This window comes from Ischnura elegans, chromosome 3 (assembly GCF_921293095.1).
Source record: "Ischnura elegans chromosome 3, ioIscEleg1.1, whole genome shotgun sequence".
Classification (NCBI taxonomy): domain Eukaryota; kingdom Metazoa; phylum Arthropoda; class Insecta; order Odonata; family Coenagrionidae; genus Ischnura; species Ischnura elegans.
This window is the reverse complement of record NC_060248.1, coordinates 53,509,911-53,530,844: the sequence shown is the minus strand read 5'-3', so window position 1 is coordinate 53,530,844 and position 20,934 is coordinate 53,509,911. Positions and strand designations below refer to the sequence as shown.

General features: G+C 39.1%; 1 long non-coding RNA gene across 1 annotated transcript; it reads right to left on the bottom strand.

Annotated features, from left to right (window-relative positions):
- Positions 1 to 12,682: 12,682 nt before the first annotated feature.
- LOC124155805 lies at positions 12,683 to 16,119 on the bottom strand. Its single transcript, XR_006864234.1, has 4 exons — positions 15,664 to 16,119; positions 15,397 to 15,578; positions 14,341 to 14,465; positions 12,683 to 14,244 (listed from the first exon to the last, which is right to left on the bottom strand). It is a non-coding gene; the product is annotated as an uncharacterized LOC124155805 (long non-coding RNA).
- Between the last annotated feature and the right edge of the window lie 4,815 nt (positions 16,120 to 20,934).

The following is a 20,934-nucleotide window of genomic DNA, read 5'->3' as shown; positions in this document are numbered from 1 at the left end:
GAGAGGATAGAATGGGAAGGGATGGAAGATGTAGCGGTGGGGGATGTAGTTGTCTCAAGGCGGGTGGCCAAGCACAGAGCCCAGTGCCCTTGATATGTCGCCTGACAAAAGTGTTTCGGTCGCGGAAGGGGACCGCAAACGAAAACAATAAAATGAAATTTACGAGAGCAGTAGGAGAATAAAAAAGGGGAGAGAAAGAATATATAAGGAGAGGAGCGGAGTTGGCTGGCTAGCCACAGGGCCACACATACATAATACATTCCATTCGACGGTTAAGAGGGAAAGAGAGAGAGAGAAAAAAAAAGAAACTCGGAATACGCATAGTAAAAAAAGAACTTCCTTACCCGCCTACACGTCTCTCTTCCTCCTTCCTACATGTATTATCTCGCTAGCGTGTGTGCGTTCTCTTTTTTTTTCAGACACACACAACCACACGCAAGATATTCACCGCCACAAGTCCAACCCGCGCCATATTTTGCGTGCGAATGTATGCAAATGTTTGTCATCCTATCACCACAGTTCCTCTCGCTCCCGATTACTTGCATTTTTCTTGCCCTCTCTATCTTTCCCATTCTTGAGAAACTTCACCCGCGGTGTCGAGTTCCTCTTCCCATTCCCTCTGTTGCCATTCAAAAGTGCACAAAGACGGGTTCACCGACGTCTCCTTCGAAGGGCATATGAGATGGGGGGACGGAGGAAGAGCTGAAGCTATCCCTGAGTGGCTACGATAGGAAGTTGAAGGGGAAATGTTTTAGACGAAAAGTGGATTCGTAAAGAAGAGTAGATTCATCCTGGAATGCCATTCCCAGTAAAATTTGCTCCATAAAATGTAGGAAAAAGAAAGACCCCTGTAATAAACATAAATGTTTATGAGTTGTCCATTGCAGTAACTATGAGTAAATAGTATAACTTTCATAGGAGAAGGGTTAAATTTCAGAGATGGTGGTTGCGTTCAAAGAAAACGAAAAAAAGGAGTTACCAGAATTGATCAGATCAAAGAGAAAAAGCTTAGAAGCATACGAAATCTCATCCATTAGTATTAAGCTTCCAGGACTTGTCAATTATAATATTCATTCTGGGAGAAATAACATGAAAGAGCATATTTTAACGCATAAGAGTTCGTGCAATTATATGTGTATCCATGCAAGCCGATGATAAAATGAAATTTGCCTGCAATAACCAATAATTGATCGATGATACAATCTTCGGAAAACAGATTTAATAACCTTGAATAATGATAACTAATATCAGTAATTAAATTACTCACATATGGCTGAATAATTTTTTTGCGAATATGTAACCGCTACTAGAAGCTCCAGTATTTTTCCACGTATATTACAATACAATGTTAAATGTTCGCAGTATAGAAATCAGCACCTCAGTGGTTGAACTCAGCGCAATGAAGGCTGAAGATATTGTTAACACTATGTCCTAATTAAACTCTCTATGTTAAGCATTTTGCCTTTGATTCCTAAATGATGAATACTCCTACATGCGCATCGTCTAGCACCAGTAAGTACTGTTACTATGGTTTTATAGGGACTTTTAAAACAAGAAAGTTATAATTTTTCGAATATGTAAAATAAATATCGAAGAAAAATATAACTGTGAAAAAGCTACACATATTACCTGTCCATCTTCATCGCCTTCACAACTTAAAGCATTTTACTCTCAGTGAAAATAGACTCAAATATTTTTTACGAGAGCGGAAGTATTCAATTTCAAACTATAATGACACGGAAAAGTATTTCATTCGTCCATTTTTGGGACGACTATCGAACACGAGTTTTCACGCAGATTATTAGGGAAAATATGAAAATATCTTGGGCCACCAGAGCGCAGAGCAATCATATTTCATAATGTACAAGGCGCTATGGTTCTTAATTTGTGATAAATTGCAATAAAAATCTTATTTCTCATGTGTTTTCAACCTGAGAAAAGGGTTTAAAGACGTTTCAATGGAGAAGTTTTTGTCTTCCTCCATTCCTGATGATAATGGCAAGAGTATGCCACAGAAACGATGTTGCCCTGCAATACTTTCAACCGGCTGGAAATTCGGGAAAGAGTCCTAAACAACATTCGCCCGAAGTATAGAACATTGACCGCAATTCCACTATTTACTGCGTAACTATAAATTGGTAGAAATGCTATATGTGAGCAATTACTTAAATAAAAAATAACTCTTAGCTATGTAACTAGTCCCCTCACGCAGTCCTTCGGTCTAGACAGCATAAAAATTCGCGAAGCTCCTCTAACGCGGTCAATAAGCACCGGCATTTTAGACATATTTACGCGGTACACCACGAATGCCATCCGCTTTCGAAGCAACCCATTGCATCCATCTTTCCCTCAATTCCCTCGCCCGCCCTTCCCCCCATCGCCTATCCCTATTGGATTTATACGATTCCATAATCACGCGCATATTTCATTGCGGACCAGCCTTCTTCCCCATCTTTCAAGCTCCAACTCTTTTCATGTCCGGGCGCCGGAATTTCGCCCGGCGGTTGTCGCGGGGACATGTGTGGGTGGGGAATTTTTAAGAAAGGGAAAGGACAGGGTAGGGTATATGGTGGAGAATGGGCGGTCCACAAGGGAGGAGGAAAAAAAAGAAGAGGAGATTGCGACGCGGTCCAGAAAGGGGAGTTATATATATATATATAAAAAGGAAAGAGGGGCATATTTTGAGAGGGAGGATAAAACGCCCCTCAGCATAGAAGGGTGGTAGGGAGGCTGGTCGTCTTCGGTAAAGGGGCAGACAGAAATGTTGGTGGGATGTGAGTAGGGAAGGACATCGGCGTGGGGGTCTCTCCGGGACTTGTCGCACCGTCCGCCGGAAAGGTCCGGAGAGCGAGGGCAAACAAATTATGACAGTGTCCGAATGGGGGTGGGCATGAGTAATGCGGCCCTCTGGAGGGGTGGTCGGCGCGGAGGGTCCCTTCTCTTCATGGGCCCGCAAAGCGCCCTTGTGGCACACACGGCGTCGTCGTCGAGAGGGCGAGATTTCGCCTCCTCTCCTCTCTCTCTCTCCTTTTTAATCTCACCGGCACATATTTCATTGGCTTCCCTGCGCCGACGACGCGACGACAGACGGTGGCCGTTAAGGAGGGCGGGTATCATCCCAGGAAATCCGTTCTCGGACCGTCCGCTTTTACACCACCGTCGGTGACGCTAATAGATAAAAAAAGGGCCGCTTTCACTATTCGCCTCATAAATGATGTAACTTTGCCTCGCCGGGCTCACTTATCAATGATTTTTTAAGGGAAAAAGGAAAGCTATACCAATTGCTATCTACTTTAGAGTACTACTGGGATATGAAAACATAGTTTGTATTTATGCACGTTTTACAGTAACAGATTTGGCTGGTGCTTGAAATAGTTGGAAATAAAACCAAAGTAATTACTGTCAAAACATTTGTTAGGAGGGCAATTATCATCCTCTTAGATTGTCTGCACTACCTTGCTGGGCTTTAATGAATAAAAAAGGGCGAAATCGTCCAAATAAAAACAACTCTTTGTAGTATACAGCGGAATTACGAATTCTTTAGAGTCCATGCTTAGTCTTTTCAAGCAGTAATGGGTTCATTGGTCGGCAGCACTTTTTTTAAAACCAAAGAGAATTTGCTACTGGATATTTTTTATTGTTAATTTAAATACAAATCCATAATAAAATACCACAGTAATACAATATCAATTCCAAAGAGGCTGCCAAATTGATGCTACAGCTTTTATTGCAAAAAGTAAATGGGTTTCGATGTCGTTTCAAATGAAATGACATACCCTACAATATTAACTGCCGGGAATATATTGCTGCCACAGCACCTTTTTCGTATCAAATCCATTTTTTTATTTTTAAAATTGAAATGTAAACTTAGTTTGGTCAATTTCTCAAAACAACTAAATATTAATTTCGGATCACTATTGAAATGAAACGAGAAAATCCATTTTTACATTTGACCACGCCATGGGTACTGAGGCGTTGGGATCCCTTAAATAATATCAACTTACCTGAAATAATTGAATTCCAAATTGCCCATCTTAATTACAAGCCTTCTCTCTTAAACTTATTTTCGAACCATCCCCTTCTTTTAGACAACAACACATAGCAACGTTCTTTCAAACAAACAATAAATAATCTGAAACATCAACCTAGCATTATATTAGCACATAAATTTATACAATCAAAATAACGAACGAAATTAAATGAATAAAGTTAACCTTTACGCAACCACGGAAATTTCCCTTTACACTCCCAGACAGCTCAGGCATGATTAAAGAACGCATCAGGAATTTGGGAGAAGAAACCAAGTATTCTGTTTATATGGAGCATTAAATACTGCTGAAAAAATCAGGATTGACGAAAATTTATATAATCTCCAGTGTAAAATTGAAACTAATTCAATATATTATAAACAAGCACTTTTCACGCGGGATTAAACATAGGGTCAACATATCGGCACTTTGAGACTTTAGAGGTGAAAACTGACAACAAGCCGATATATCGGCACATTGAACGTATAAGGGTTAATTAAATAAAATAAAGAAAAATGTAGTTGAACAAGGCACGACGTTACAGTACATTGCCAACCCACTGAATATTAGCCAAGCATACCCCAACAAAGCCACAACAAGCGCAGGAGGGCACAAAATTCCCTTTTTTGATAAGTTTCTCTCCCCCCACTCCACCCCATCTCACTACTAAACGGGTGGGCCGCGGCAGAGGGCGGGGCGGGAAAACCAGGGGGGCGTGGAGGAGGAGGAGGAGGTGGTAGAAGAATGGAAGGAAAGTGAGCGGGGGAGTGGAGGAGATAAGGTCGGCGGGGGCGGAGGTGGCAGTTGCCGGCGGAGGAAGCGAGAGGTGGGCCGACCCACGGGCGGGTGGAGTCCTATCGCTGGAGGCGAGCGAGGAAGAAAGGAGGGGGCGGCCGCAGGAGTTGGAGGTGGGGTGAATAGTGGACGATCAAATCGCGAATGACGTTAATATGGTGGCGGAGGCGACGGTGAAAGGTATGGGGAGTCATACGCACGTTGAGTTATTAGCCCTCGTGTGCTTGGGTGGCGGGATTTTCTAACGCTTACCTAAGGGCCTAGATATTTACCCGCATCTAGAATAAATGATCAAATCGCGAATGGCGCTAATATGGTGGGGAAAGCGACGGGGAAAGGCATGGGGAGTCATACGCACGCCGAGTCGTACGCAAGCCATCGCGTGCTTGGGTAGCTGAATTTTCTAACGCTAATGTTATGGCCTAGATATTTACCCGTACCTGGAATAAATAAGGGCGAGGGGAGACAAGGGGCAGTGGCGCAGCGAGGGGGTGGTTTTAAGGGATAAACCCCACCCCCCAGAGCTCAGAGAAATTTTTAAGTTAAATCTATTTTACTTAAATGGATTAATATTGCTTATAGAATAGTGTGAGTATTAACAAAATATCCCTCAGAAGGCTATAAAACTCAACATTGTGAAACATTTATCCTAAATTTTTTTCTGGCGGAGGGCCCCCGCACCTCCCGCTTACCCTGGCGGGTATACCACACCCACAGGCACCGCAATATTATTTCGGCCTGAAACCCCCCTAGCCTGAATTCCTAGCTGCGCCCCTGCCAATGGGTACAAGTAATTTTTTTTATAAAAAGAGTTAGGAACAGAAAAAGATAGGAGAAATGCACAAAAAACTTAATGGCCAAGGGATGCGAGTGTCTGAGTTCTGTGCTGACATCGAGTGGAAAATTAAATGCACTAATAAATATATAGTCGATCTCGTTTTTTTCTTACCTAATTATTGTACCCAACTCCGTTTAGAAAAAAATCACTAGTACATCTTGGCTTCTCATCCTTCCAAACGAGATATTTATGGTTTTAGAGAAGTCTTTTGAAAATCTTGTGGTAGAAGCAGTGGTGTCATGGTCAAGATATAATGATCAGAAAACACTTTTATTTTTTTGCCTCAAAATTTCTAATATATGAATTCGTAACCAAAGCAAAAAAATAATGTAAATAATAACTAGTAATAAAAAAACACACAGAGTAATATTTCTCCTCTAAAACAAATTATGGAAAGTGCGTTCCGGCACTGCTTATTTTGCAATGATGTGTGAGTAGAAACTTAAACGGATGCATCATTAGACACGATAGTGTGATGGAAATTGTCGTCAAAGGACAGGTGGAAGAGGAAAATAGAAAAGGCAGGCCAAGGGTAAGAGACACATAATAGATGATGAAGGATGCAAGGCAGAATAATTACGTAAAGAATCTCTAAGCTCTGTTAAATAGTTGTTTCATAGAAAACTCAATTTCGATTTCATCGTATGAACATTCTGGTCTATTAGTTCCTATTAAAATTTCCCGACCTAAGTTTTGCAATGGGAAAATTTTCCTAAGAAAAATCGAAAATTACTTAGTACTACTTAAACAATTCAACAAATTGCATTCACAAGAAAATGCTTCGCTAAATACCTAAACGTGATTTGCCATTATAAATAGTCAACGTTTAATGTAAATGAAGTACCTCGCTGTGATGCTTCATGACGTCACCCGATCATTTTTTTACGAAAGAAGCCAAAACAATTATGTCAATGCAGATAAAATTGGGGCTATTATCGGCTCAAACGACTAGAAAAGGTGAAATTTTAAATACTTTCCCTTATGCAAATGGTGTGGGCCGTATCAAATCAAGCATATTTACTAAGCATTTTTTTATGCATGCTTGGAAGATTGAAATGAGGAGTGCAGTCATAATATACTTTGTACCAATAACAGATATGAAGGCACAATTTTTGTCGCCAATGACTTTCCGATCTTTTTATCAACATTTCCTTTAGGGAAACAGAAAATAAGAACGTTAATTAAATGGAAAGGATCGACTAAGGGTCTCGTTTGAAATAACACCTACAAAACATTGAAAGAACAGAGAGAAGGCACTTTTACAAAGGTTTATTATTACGAGAGAGAGAGTACGACGCATTTCGACCGTCAAGTCATTATCAAGTAAAATGAGGATTTTTGGTTCCGGTGCTGTATTTATAATACCAAAATATAGTAATAATAATAATAATAATAATAATATCAAAAACCTGTAATACTGGATACATGTAGAACAGTTAGATTGTTTTTAAATGAATTGTAACTTGAGGCAGCGTCTTGGCAAGGCCCGACACTGGCAGACCTCCAAATAAATCTTGTGGAAAAATTAATAATAATAATAATAATGAATATACCTCCGGAATAAATACAGCTCCGGAACCAAAAATCCTCATTGTACTCGTTAATGATCTGACTGTCGAAACGCGTCGTACTTTCAATAGTAAACCTATGGAAAAGTACAATCTCTATGTTCTTTCAATACTTACAGGATGTCATTTCACTATATCTCGCCTGCTTCTCTTACTTTTAGCACGTACAAACGTTGAAATGCACTTTGAAGTAAGAAATCCACAGAGGAATCCCTGAAAGCAGCACAATTTCGGACGAAGAAATGAAAAAGGAATAAGTTAGGATAGGCGGTGAAGGAGGAGAAGGAGAGAAGAGTAGAATAAGGTGGGGAGGGGCGGGGTGGCGTCAGCGAAGGGGGTTGGAAGGCGGGCGGGGGTGGGAGCGAGCGGGGGACAGTCCAGAAATCAACGAGGCATCGGAACCGTTCATGAATAATTCTGGACCACCCCCGTAACCCAGGAGCGGAGCTTCGGATTGTCGACGACTGAGATAAAAGGGTTTCATGGAGGTGGTGGGCGGGGGCGAGGTTTTTGGGATGGAGCAGGCGAGGAGGGGGAGGGTGAGGTGTGCGACAGAAAGGGGAAGGCAGGAAGATTCTGCGGGGACAAAGGGGTGGAAGGGCGACGTATGGAGGAGTACAAGGGCGGAGGAAGGAGCTGAGGAAGGAGTAGAGGAAGGACAGGAATAAAAGGGAGGAATACGCGAGAATTCATCACTGTAGTCTTTTTATGCGTAGGCAAATTCTATATACTATCCCTATTTTATGCATAACTAACAAAAAGTAAATTTATTTATTGAGGAGATATAATGGTAAAGCAAAAGCAGTAATACAAATAAGAATATGTGAAAAGTCTTTGCAGTAGTCTTCTTGTGCGTCGACCATGTTGAAAATGTGCAAAATTTGCCTCCAATTCTACATATTATCCCTATTTTATATATCATAGTACCAATGCCTTTTTTGAGGAGGTATAAGAGTAGAGTAAGGACAAGTAATGGAGAGGAAAAAAAGAGAATTCACCACAGTAGTCTCTTTGTGCGTAGGTTAGGTTAAAAATGCGAAAAATTTGCTTCCAAATCTACAAATTAATCTCTATTTTATGAGTAACGATATCAATTTATTTATTAAGGAGGTATGGGAGTAGTGTAAGGACAAGCATAAATGGAGGAACAAGCGAGAATTCATCACAGTAGTCTTTTTATGCGAAGGCCACGTTGAAAATGTGCTAAATTTGCTTCCAATTCTATATATTAATTTCTATTTTATGCATAAGTAGCAATATCATTGCCTTTATTGAAGAGGCATAGGGTCACAATAGGGATAAGAGTGAAGAGAGGAACAAATGAGAAATTATCATTTTACTCATTGAGCTGGATGATTTTACTCTAGCAATGCCTTGCCATTCTGAAAATGTGTAAAATGTACTCCCAATTGAACATTATATAGATTAAAGTTTCACTACTCTTTAAATGAGGTGTAAGAGCTGAGGTAGGATAGGATACAGGGAGTAGCAAACGAGAAGCCATTATTTTACTCTTCCAATTCGTTGACCACGTTGAAAATATTTAAAATTTGCTCATAAGTCAAGCTATTTAACGCTTTGTTGAGAATTCAAATTTTCAATCCTTTTAATGAGGATGAGCAGTAGCAGAGTAAGGATAAGCATACAAGAAACAATAAACGAGGATTCATTATTGCACTCTGTCATTGCGTTGGCTACGTTGGAAATGCGTGATATTTGCCCACCATTTATCAGGTTTCGCCTAATGCATGAAAATATAATTATATGTAGAAGGAAATTTCAGGGAATTAAAAATGATTTCTGCTGTTATCTTTCATCATGGAAGTTAGGAGCTGGCAAAAGTTACCTGCGAAGGATATTCAGCATGAAAATCGATCGAGTAGCAAATATAAATTGATATTGATTTGTAAAATTATAAGAAATATAATTAAAGTTCATTCAATATTATATTTTCCACCGTTTATTAACCTAAATTAAGCTACCTTTTATTACTACGATATTTCAAGGCCTTACCTCACAGTGTTTTTCGGTCTACCCTGGTTTCTATTGCTATGGTATTCGGAGGAGGCGACGACAGCTAAGGCCATTAGCCAGAGGGAAGTAAGTGTAGAGTGAAACCTGGTGTCGGCATTAGCCTGCTCTTAACGGAAGGCGTCAAGGGGACAACGACTCAGCGTCCTATCCGACGGACAGAGTGCTGTACTTTCATTTTCCTCCACAAGGTTCTAAAGTAGGGATCGGGCACACACTATAAAATCTCCTCCACCGCTAGGATTCGAACCCTGGCCCACGGGGTGGGAAGACCACATTCTAGCTACTACACCAACCCGAACCCCCCATGATGACTATTCCGCATCTCCACCCTGTGGCAAAGGGTTACTGCCGATGGCATGGCTGGCGTTGGGCGCGCTGGAGTTTTGCAAAGGGACGAGGAAGGTGGAGGCCTGAGGATTATGTTTTTTTCTCTCCCTCAACCCCTTTCCTCACTTTTGGGTGGCTGCGTGGTGCTATCCGGTTGAGTCCCGGCGAATTTGCTTTGCGGGTCCTTCCCGCGAGATGGGGTTTCATTCGATTAGAGCCTTAAGAGACCGAGGGGATGGGAGGGGGGGGCGGGCGGGAGGGTTTGGGGGCAGTGGTCGGGGGCGGGGACAGGAAAGGGTTAAAGAGAGGAACTGTTGGGGGCTGTGGAAGAATGAACGAGGGGCGAGGGGGAGGAGGCGGCGTCGTCTGCAGGGAGTAAGACGGCCTCATTCTCCTCCACGTCTTCTTCTTTTATTTTGCCCTCCTGGAGAATGGGCCGAAGGAGGAGTTGGATGTGCCAGGGGTTGAAGCAGTTGGGAGGAGGGAATTTTTCCTTTGCCGAGTGGAGACGCTTCACGGAATTCATTGATGGCGCACACTCAAGCCGCCTCCCTCAAAAGGTTAGCCACAGCCAAAGGGATACGCACGCCGGAGAGGAAGGGAGGAGAGCGAGAGATATTTTCTCTATAGAACGGTAGCTAGAATAGCGACAGGACTCTTTTATAGACGTAGATGCATTGTGTTGCGGTCTTCGATAAAAACCTCTCATTCAAAAACCTACAATAGATTTCACTGTGGCCCATTTTTGAACATGTTTTAGGATCACGACGCGGTTAAGTATTTATTCTGCTTTAAAAATAAATTACGAGGAGGTAAGGCTATTTCCTGGAAACATAGTATGTTATATTCTAATTATATTTTAAATAAACAATCTCAGACGTCACTGATATTCACATAACTCAACTATAAGGGAATACAATGACCGAAAATCTAAAAAAGAATAAAGGTTAGGAATGATAAAAATACAAAATTATAAATATTAGCCTGAGTCGCTGGAAAATTGGAAGAAATTCAATGATGGAATACATTCAACAAAAGGAGCTTCAAGATTAAGACGGTTAGAGTCATTGTGCATAGACAATATAATTTTGAACTTAAAGATACGAAAAGTGCGTTGCAGTACACACTTAAATTCAGACGAAGAACATCTGATTATAATGTCGACAATTTATTGAAGCACGACCAGAATATCTAAGATAAGAGAGGGCATCTCCTTTATACTCCATTAAATGTAATTCCTTCTCCATAGGTAGGTACAAGTAATCGACAAATTGAAAATATTTCACCTTCTACTTTCGATAGTTCAGCATACTTCGTGGTACCAACTTTTCTCCAAACTTTTGAGTCAAAAAGGCTAATTTCCATATAACCTCCTCATAATGATGCTCAGTAACAACAACGACCCCTAAGAAGTCAATTAATGTCTTCTTAAGGTAGTTTGAGCGAAAAATCAATCATCATAGAATTCTATGATTTTTATCTCATTGTAAAGAAAAAGTCTTGATCTTTCCAGTGATATCATAATATACACCCCTTACCGGGCTAAATTCAGAGATATTTGTGAGCAAAGAGAAGCTGATTTACATGGCATAGATAGGAGCCATGCGCTTTGGCGACAGAATTTATTTAAAAAGAATTATTTCCCGTTTATAGAAATCGACAAAAAACTAACTGAGTGTAGTAAACTTCATTTATGAATTTTTGGTTGCATTAAAATTATAGGTCACCGGTAGTATAATTAAAATATAAAAGAAAAACTTTTCGTCGAACAGGCATTTCCTGCAGACGACCGGATGCCGGAAGATTCGGCTTGGCAACGCTGCTTTAGAATTAAACGTAAACAAACATGATCGCATACGACAGCATACAAGGAATAAGCATTACTGGATATAATTGATTGCGTAAGAGTTTAGTGTACTGACTTTCCATATTGTCGCAGTAAATTCCAAGTACAAAAATTACTTCGTGGTGGACATTGGGAAGTGAAATATGAGATTCGCGATTCCTAATACTATTTGGGTTTCTGTAAACTTCGAATAAAGAGATTTCTTATGTGTACGTAAATATTATTTGGCATGCTTTGGGAGGAAAGATATTACCGATTTTACGCATACTAAAGGTGTCTGCATATTTACTTTCACAAGTACGATTCTCCATCCGCATTAATGAACTTGCTATTTGTGGTGAAATCGAGTGGCTCAAACCATCTTTTAGGTATGAGCCGTGCGTGAAACCTATTGAACAACGTTAACAGGTAGTTATTGACAGGTACTTTTCATATTTAAGTCAACGCAGTCCGAACCTTACATAAACGAAAGGATAGGATTCAAAGCGAGATATTATGAGTGTAGTCATGCGTTTACACTTAAGTCAAACAACACATTTCGTTTATGGTAAAATTCTGTCGAATCATCTCCCTTTTGGAAATCAGAATTCATCCCACAATGCATAAAACCTACTAAATCTTGTTGCCTAAACCGAATTTGAGGAAACCTTTCGAAAAAATGAATGTAGAACCAGCCCTCCGAATATATTAACATTGGCCGACATCGATTTTAAATTACCTATCTTTTCTTCCACGTAATGCAAAATTACAAGATTGCTCTGTTGGAAAGTTCTTGCTCCAGTAACTGTAGATTTCCACGTCATGAATGCAGGGCTGACTACTAACCACGAAGCAATCAAATGAATCTAATCTTTAGATAGAACGTAACCGAAGTATAAATTAATCTTCCAATAATAGTCATATTGAGTCTAAAAGGAAGTGCATCTTGCCATTTCCTTACAACAATCCCTTAGGAACAAGAAATTCACACCAAATGGACTTCTGCTTACATCATTACAGAGATACTAAAAGCTAAAGAATCGCAATATTGAGCTTCAACTACTAAAATCTCCATAACACTATTCTAAATGAAGCTTGCCATTCACCTTTATGCCTACTGCAATACCCCCTTACCTTTAGTTAAACTGGATACAATTTCAATATTCTGCTTTTCATCTCAAGGCCCTATTCTGGAAATATATGCACATAGCTACCAACTTAGGGTTTGTAGGAAGGAATCAGACAAAAAAATGATATATTACTACACTTCTGGTATGCATATTTCTTATTAATACATAACAAAAATTACAAAATATTTACAGAAAAGCACTCTACAATGTTACATAAATGCAGCAATACACATTTCAGTTTCACTCAGTGTTGGCTAAGAACATAAAAAGGAGAGCCAGGGCTCCCAAGAGACGTTAAATTGGCTACTATATACTTTATTTGTTTGTATATGAGGTATTTCTCTGCTGTCTTATCACTCTAACTTGCTTGTGATAATGTTCCCTCATATTTCCAACATAGTAGTGGGATTTTTTCCGTAAAATCAGTGTTAAAAAAATACACTTCAGGCATTCACAGTAAATTTTGAAGAAATGGGCAGAGGCTAGTCTTAAAAAGAAACATTTCTTTGCTAGCATTCAACACTGCATATGCCCCACTCCAGCAGAATAGAAGAAAAAATGAAGGCTACAGTAAGGAGGCAAGTTACAGTCCCTGTGAACCAACTTTGGTTGTTCCCGAAGTCATTGTAAGAGCAAAAGATATAATACGAAAGGGAATATGTTACCAATGTTAGCTATGTAAGCTGATCTTGATTGTGATTAACTTCAGGAGCCAATAGCATTGTACATGGAGACCACCAGATTTGCCTTAACCTTATTTCTACATAATATGGAAAAGCTGGTGGACATTTTCAGGTTAATTTTATATATAAAGATATTTATATACATAGAGTGGAACACAATGTCCTTCAGTAATTAGATGGCAATTAGTTAAACAGTACTTTAAAATAACTTTCACCGATGCAAATATAATAAAATCCTTGCTACCCTTGTAACAACAATCCCTTGGGAGGGACAGCATAATTTTCTTGCCAATCAAGGTGTGCAAAGAAATTGATCAGCCCTATTGACAAAATCCCACTAACAATACAGGAGGGAGTTTCTAAAGAGTCATTCTCACTCAAAGGCGTTGACGCATTAACCAGTATACAAGATAATCACCCAAAAGAAAAAATGGAAAAATTGCCCAATATTATGTCACGCAAACCTTTAGACCCTTGCAGCAAACCTGAAGATACTAGTTAAAATACTCAGGAGACACCTGTTACCACAAGCCAGAGGACGTGGGGAGAATCTTAAAGAAGCTAAAAAATCTCTAATAGACTTTACAGTATGACCATTTCTACTATGTACATTTACAACCATGCTATACATAAGGCATAAGATAATTTATCAGTCTACTCTTTAAGTTTTCTCAACTCCTCAAAATATTTACTAATAGCCTCAATAGACTTGTGAAACTCTATTCTCCTTTGGATGGTAACATGGGGCTTACCATTGATACTCTCTCACATGTGTACTTAATCTTATTCCCTCAGTTCCACATTTACTGAGCCAGCTGTAGCCACCACCAGTATTTCCACCAGCTTCTCCATATTAATGCCAGCTGTAGCCATTTGGGAAATCATTAAGCTTGAAAATACTCCACAGGGTTTGTAACATTGCCACCTTCTGTGTCTTCTACACATTGCACAGATAGTGCTGCATACATAATACGCAAGTAATTTTTTGGAGTGGTAATCAATGACAGACCAATGCCCTGTAAATGTAAAAAGAAAGACATTTTAACTGTTAACATAATAAAGAGGAACAATTTATACATAATTTATTTCCCAGAAAATATGATGGAATTTACCAGGTTTACTGTCATATGATTACCCATTGCCTTTCTTCTGCCATCCATAATCATAAGAGGCAATGATATCTACCTCAGCTCCATCATTGCATTGCATAGGAGACTCTTCACTGGGAGTCATGCCACTGAAATAAATTATGTATACTGAATGAAAGGGTATACGGAAAGGGTATGGCCACGGAAACAAAGCTGATTGAATTATAACTAATACTCCTCTTCTGGCAAGCACATGCAAATAGCTGTTAGAGGAGACAGGTAATCCCTTTAAGAAATCAAGAAAAGTTATTGATCCACGAAGAATATTGAAAGTCTTAGATAAATAAGTAGCATGTAAAATTATGGCATAGAATAATAGTTGCAACACTGAGCACACCAGTAAAAGGGCTGTGCTGAGTACTTTACCTCTTTAAGAAACAATGACTAAGGAATGATAATCAAGGAGAAATTAGATTGTCTTCAATTGCTGAATAAATACTTAAGATAAGTATACTGTAGTTGAAAATATATGTTAGATAGACTTCTAATCCTATGACCTGATAACAGATCACCATAATTAATCAACTTATAATCCACATTAACACAATCCAGCAGTTATTGATTTTCTATGTTAAAAACAGTAAATCTGTGGTAATTCTCTGGTTCTAAATATCAAACACTTTATATAGCTCACATCACCAAATTCCAGTCAACAGTCACTTAATCAATTATGGTTTCATCCAAAGGAACCAATAACAAATTACATTGAAGGACAATAAAAAATTAAATGAAACTTAATTTAAAATTACACTTGAACAAAGTAATCATCAAAAAAATTAAAGCCTCTGCATTTACTAAATTTTAGTTTATATATTGGACCTACTACTGGTAATGTTCATGGAATGCAATGTACATGGAAATAAAAAGCACACCGACTGAATATTTCCAAGAGATATGAAAGAACGTAATGCAACCACAAAGCACATTAAAAAAAATGAATTAACATTCACATTGGGTTCCGGGGGACCAATAACGCTACTACTTATAGTCTCATTTTTTTACTGATGCGGTGAAACTTACGGTGTTAAGGCCAAAGTGAGAAGCTTCTCCACCTCCACAGCTTCCGTACTCGATTGCATCTTCAACCTTTGACCCCACAGATCGCTCCTACCTTTTCCAAGTGGAATTGGCGACAGACGGAATAATTAGGGTTGCCAAAACCCGATTCATTTGCTCATTCCCAACACATGACAGGACGCACACTATAAATGAAACAAAAATTTATTTTCAGCTAATAACATACTTCCATTCTTAAATTCGCAATGAGGTATTTACTAGAACACTTACCTATATTCACTGAACGTTCGAGAAGAACTCTTCTGTCCCTTCGTAAATTCCTTCTTCCGCACAAACCGCCCCGCTTTACTAGTGGATGGCTTCATCGTTGAAGCAGAGAAGGCTGAAAAACTGGCATATTTCACTAAAAAGTTAGAGAAATACTCGACTTTCTAAAGTATATTTCAACACCGAAATCTCTGCACTCCTGTAACGCTTCAAGCCATTCACTTGTTTCTCTGAGAGTCGCACCAACCTAAGAAATTTGACGTTGTTGCCAAGTCGAACGTCTCTTAGACATATGTCATTTCTTGCGATACAATGCTTTAAAATTGCTTTCTAATATAAGTAACTCTTATAGTTTTATGTTTGAACATTTCAGATGCCAGGATATCGTACTCCAAGTCGGGATTAAGTCCATACTATATTAAGGAAACTTATTATTATATTACTAAAAGTACGGTTGGTACCTTTGGTAATAAGTCAAGATAGAGTTTAAAATACGTATATTTTGTTCATTACCGAGAAAAATAAGCAACTGAAGCAAATATTTTCCCAACAAAAAATTATAAAATTGTATCAAAAACCTTAACAACTCTTGATATTTGTAAATTTTGAGAAGATTCAGTCGCTGTTGTGACTACGGATCTATCTCGCTCAAACTACCTTAAAGTGGCACTGAGAGTTAAATTAATCAAAATTAACAATATTTGGAAGGGCTCGGGGGTAGGTTTCAAAATAATTGAGCAGAGGTACTAATAATAATTACGACGAGGAGCCTTTTTTTAAAATAAGCGATTCCCATAATTATCGCAGTTTTAAATCACGGATGCAGCCAAGAACATTTTCGTCCCTAATTAAACCGCAGGAGTAGGAGGGGCGGAGAAGGTTTTCCCCAAAAGAGGAAGGACTAAGCCGCTCAACCAATTGTCTCTCGGTCACTTCACAAAACTCTCCCCCCCCTTCCCCCCGACCCCAATGCTCACCCCTCCTCCCGCCCTCGACCTCTCCCGGCTAAATAAATGCAAAATAAAAATACGAGCTCTGATTCCCTGACTGCATTAGGACTCCCGGGGTCTGACGCACGGCACTTACTAGGGGGACTCCGAAAGAGGAAGTTTAGCGTATTAGCAAAGAGAGAATGTGTGTGTGCTCGTATTAGAGACAGAGTCAGGGGGAGTTAGTTTGGCGAAGGCTAAGGCGGTCGGGAGAGGGACGACGAAGACACAGAGGAGAGGGAATAAGAAAGGTGGGGACTTCGCTAACGAGCGTATGCGGGATAGAACAGAGAAGAGAGAAAGAGAGAGAGAGAGAGAAAGGGAGACTCACTCCACCGTTCCTCGAACCCCATCCCTTCGCCGAGGTGAACGCCTAACCCAACCTCCTCGACCGCCCAACTCCTATAAGCACCCCATGCCACCCACCGTTTCCTCTAAAAGGGACGGGGGTCCTCGCTAACCATTTCACCGGACGCCATTGCCGGAATCTCATTATGGAGATCGCGAGGGGGCGGAGGAGCGTGCGACAGGAGGGGAAGGGATGGAGGTTGTTTGAGGCTAAAGAGGAGAGAGATACTAGGGAGGATAGAAAGGGGAGAAGTGAGGGATGGTAAAGGGAGAGAAGGGAGATAGAAAAGGGAGAATGAAGAGATAGATTGGAGATGTAAATAAGATAAAAGATGAACAAATTCTAATCAAGATTAAACAACAAAATATTATTTACATCAAGGATGAAATGCTCGATGAAACAAGAAAATTGTTTTTACCGGGACTAATCCAGGAGTACCTGGTTACTCACTTGACTGGCAGGAAGATGATGGAGGAAGAAATCGGATTAGAAATAATTTCTTATCAAAGCATCTCAATGAAAAAAAATTGTTTTAACCGGGATTAATCCAGGAGCAACTGGTTATATACTTGTTCGGCAGAAAGAGATATGATGGTGGAAGAAATCGGATTAGAAATAATTTATTATCAAGATTAGACAACAAAGTATTATTTATATCAAGGATTAAATGCCCAATGAAAAAATAATTTAGCTAAACCAGGTTTTGTACCAGGAATAACTGGCTGCATACCTGATCGGCAGTCAGGAAATATGGAGTTCGATTCCAGCTAAGTCAAATGATTTTTTCATAGCATATTTCATTCTTGGTGCGAAAACATTTTCACTCTGCGCATAAATGTGCACAGGAATTAGTTAAAGACAGTGCCCAAGTGAATTTTACGTACTTAAACGGCATAAAATGGTCGTTTTACTAATAAGTGTGTATATTTTGTCATGTTCCTTTCCCCTCAAGAGTTCACGTTGTATACTATTTTCAAAGAGAGATGAAATGAGTGCAGGATTGGCTAAACATACTGGCTATGCAGTCCACATATTTGGTAAGTTCTAATTGTGACTAAGATACCTCGGTAAATCTTTTTGGCCCATGCACGCTTAATTCAACCAAAAGAGAGGAATGGTGATGGAAAGGAAAAAAATGTATTTTTCACCAAGACTAAATAGTCAGATATTATTCGTGTAGCCTAAATTAATTTCGGTCCATATCTATCAACGACACTTACACAGATATAAAAATATGAGAGCTCTTGCATACATATATTTTAATTCATCCACATGGTTGTTCCTATTTCGTTAAAATAAAAATTGAAATTTCATCAAGAAATAGAACAGTAAGCATAAGCAAAAAATGTTTCTTTTTACCTGTCGTCCACTGGAGTTGTTTAGACAAAAGAGTTGGGAAAGGGAGGCATATAAGTAATAAATGTGGCATGCAAAACTTATAAACACCAGAATAGGCGTGTAATCCTAGCGGTAAAAGTTAGTATTTTTACAGTTATAAGTTAGGAAGGAAGATGTAAGATGGGTGAGTTTTCATCCATTAAATTATTACGTTGATAAGCCTTCCATTTTTACGCATATAGTGCTCGCGCAGTGCTTACAGAAGTTTGTTCTTATGTCGGTCCGATTTTGTGGATGTGGATTTTATGTGTCCGGGGCGTCATCACTCTTAACCCTCGCCCAAGGATCTAGGGTTACAAAATTCCGCAATCGAGCCATCCTGAAGGCGCTTTCTAACTTTGCCTCTTTCTTTCGTGACTCACTGATCCGTTTGACGCATTCACGTTTCTTTTATTTTCTTTTCCATAGTACTCCTTTCTCACGGCAGTCATCTCTCGTTTTTCAAAGAGTCTTCACGAAGAAAAAGGCATGTGTTTTTAAAATGTACCTGTGTATTGTGAAATTCACATAACAGCATTAATAATAAAACGTGTTTTACGTTGGAATTTCTCTATTATAGATGTTCAATGGGCGAAATATGCTACAAATTCACATGCAGCAATAGATTAACAAGATAGAGCCACTTTATTTGCAATGAATATGCACTATTTATCACTACCACATTGCTCTCCAATAAATTTTTGTTTACTTTTGGCTAAGCAATAATATTGTTTAGTTATTTTCAACAATCATTGCTGGTTATAAAGGGCTAGAAACGTTTTAGCTCGAACGTAGCTGAAGGTTAGGCTTAGATCTCATTATAATTTTCCGCCGTAAAAATTATTTGAAATGCAAAGATAAATATCTGAAGATAATTTAGGTGCCATTAGTAAACTTACTATGAGTCAAAAAGTAGTTGCTAAAATTTTAACTAGAATAAGTTGCAACACTAATTTCATAAATCCCATTTTACAGTAATATAGAATACATCTTCAAAATAACAAATACAGTGGAGAAAAAGATTATTGATAGCTATTATACAAACCCATGGGAATCCAGCAAAGAAAATCAGACTTAGCCTGCTTTTGTTCCCCGTTGTTCAAGCAACAAATTCTTAATAGGAATATTCCTAGAACCCTGAGCTTAACCGCTTAATTAGTTTGACCATGACGAATACCTATTCCACTTTGATCGCTTCAACAATCCATCTTAATTTTCGGTCTTAGGTATGGGAAAGTTATCTGACTATGCGTGTTTTTCAACAGACTTCATGTCCTGATTACAGGCGAGCGATATGCATCGTGTTGTAGCACAATAAATGCACCACGAAACGAGATGGCGAGGCAGCAGATGGGGCCACTGCGATTAGAGTTAATCGTTCGAGATTTCCGGCGGTGCTCATGTAAATTTCCTCCAATGAGGCGGCAGTTAATGACCACAAAGACTTACCCAAGGCGGCTGAATGGACTCGAGGTTGGACAGCCAAAGCACCTTCGCAGCAATAAATCGTGCTTGTGGATACAAAGGGCACTCATTTCGGTTACCCTAATAAGGATATGCTGGATGATAGTACACTCCACCATAACTAGAAATGGGGCATGAATGGCGCATTTATCATTACTCAGCATTGAAACAGAATATTTGTGTTTACATTGAACAAGTTAATAATCAATGTAATTAACTTGACATTCCTTATCAATTTTGTAGCAGGGAATATACATTTGGTAGATAAAATACAGTAACTACTTCACATACGTATACGGATTACTTGGATTTTGTATTCATTTAATGCATAACCTGAGTAAGTTCGTTTCCGTTTAACCCCACAGTATATATCATTTAAACATAAATATTCTTTGATTTTACACCACCACCACGTTCTCAAGATATTGGTTTGTCTCCCATTCATAATAATAATGGAATAATTATTATTCTATCGGCACTAAAATACCTTTGCTAGTAAGTAAACCTGTTGGTAGTGTATCTGTAAATCATGTGATTTCGCCTGGCCAAACTCCCGCACAGCGCAGTAAAATTCACTGCAGGAGATTTAGGAATCTATTTCAGCGCACATAATGGTTCATTAGCGCACCGCAGTTATTTAATTAGCCGTAACCTAGCCGTAAAACGTAACTGAATGTCGTAAAGCGCCATTCACAACAACTTTACTTGACGTAACGTGGCTTATGTACAATACCGACAGCGGGAGTATCCCACCAATCATATCTGTTGCGCAAATCAATTGTGAAACCAATTTTAGAAACAAATTTCGCTAGTTTACCTGAATCTCAATGGGAATACATATCTTCCTTGCTACTCGATGATTTTATGAGGAATTTAGTATCTATGCCAAGTCCAGTAACACTATTTTAAGTATTATGAACTAGGAAAAGGCTCTCTTATCATTTTAACTCCACCAGTTTACCATGTCAAGTTGCTGTGAACGAGACTGATATGTATAATTGATCGTAGTTACGTTTTTGCTCTTAAAAATTCGTCATTAATGCTAATACCAAATCCTAGTAATCCGAGTACGTTTTTTAAGTGGTGCAATATCCA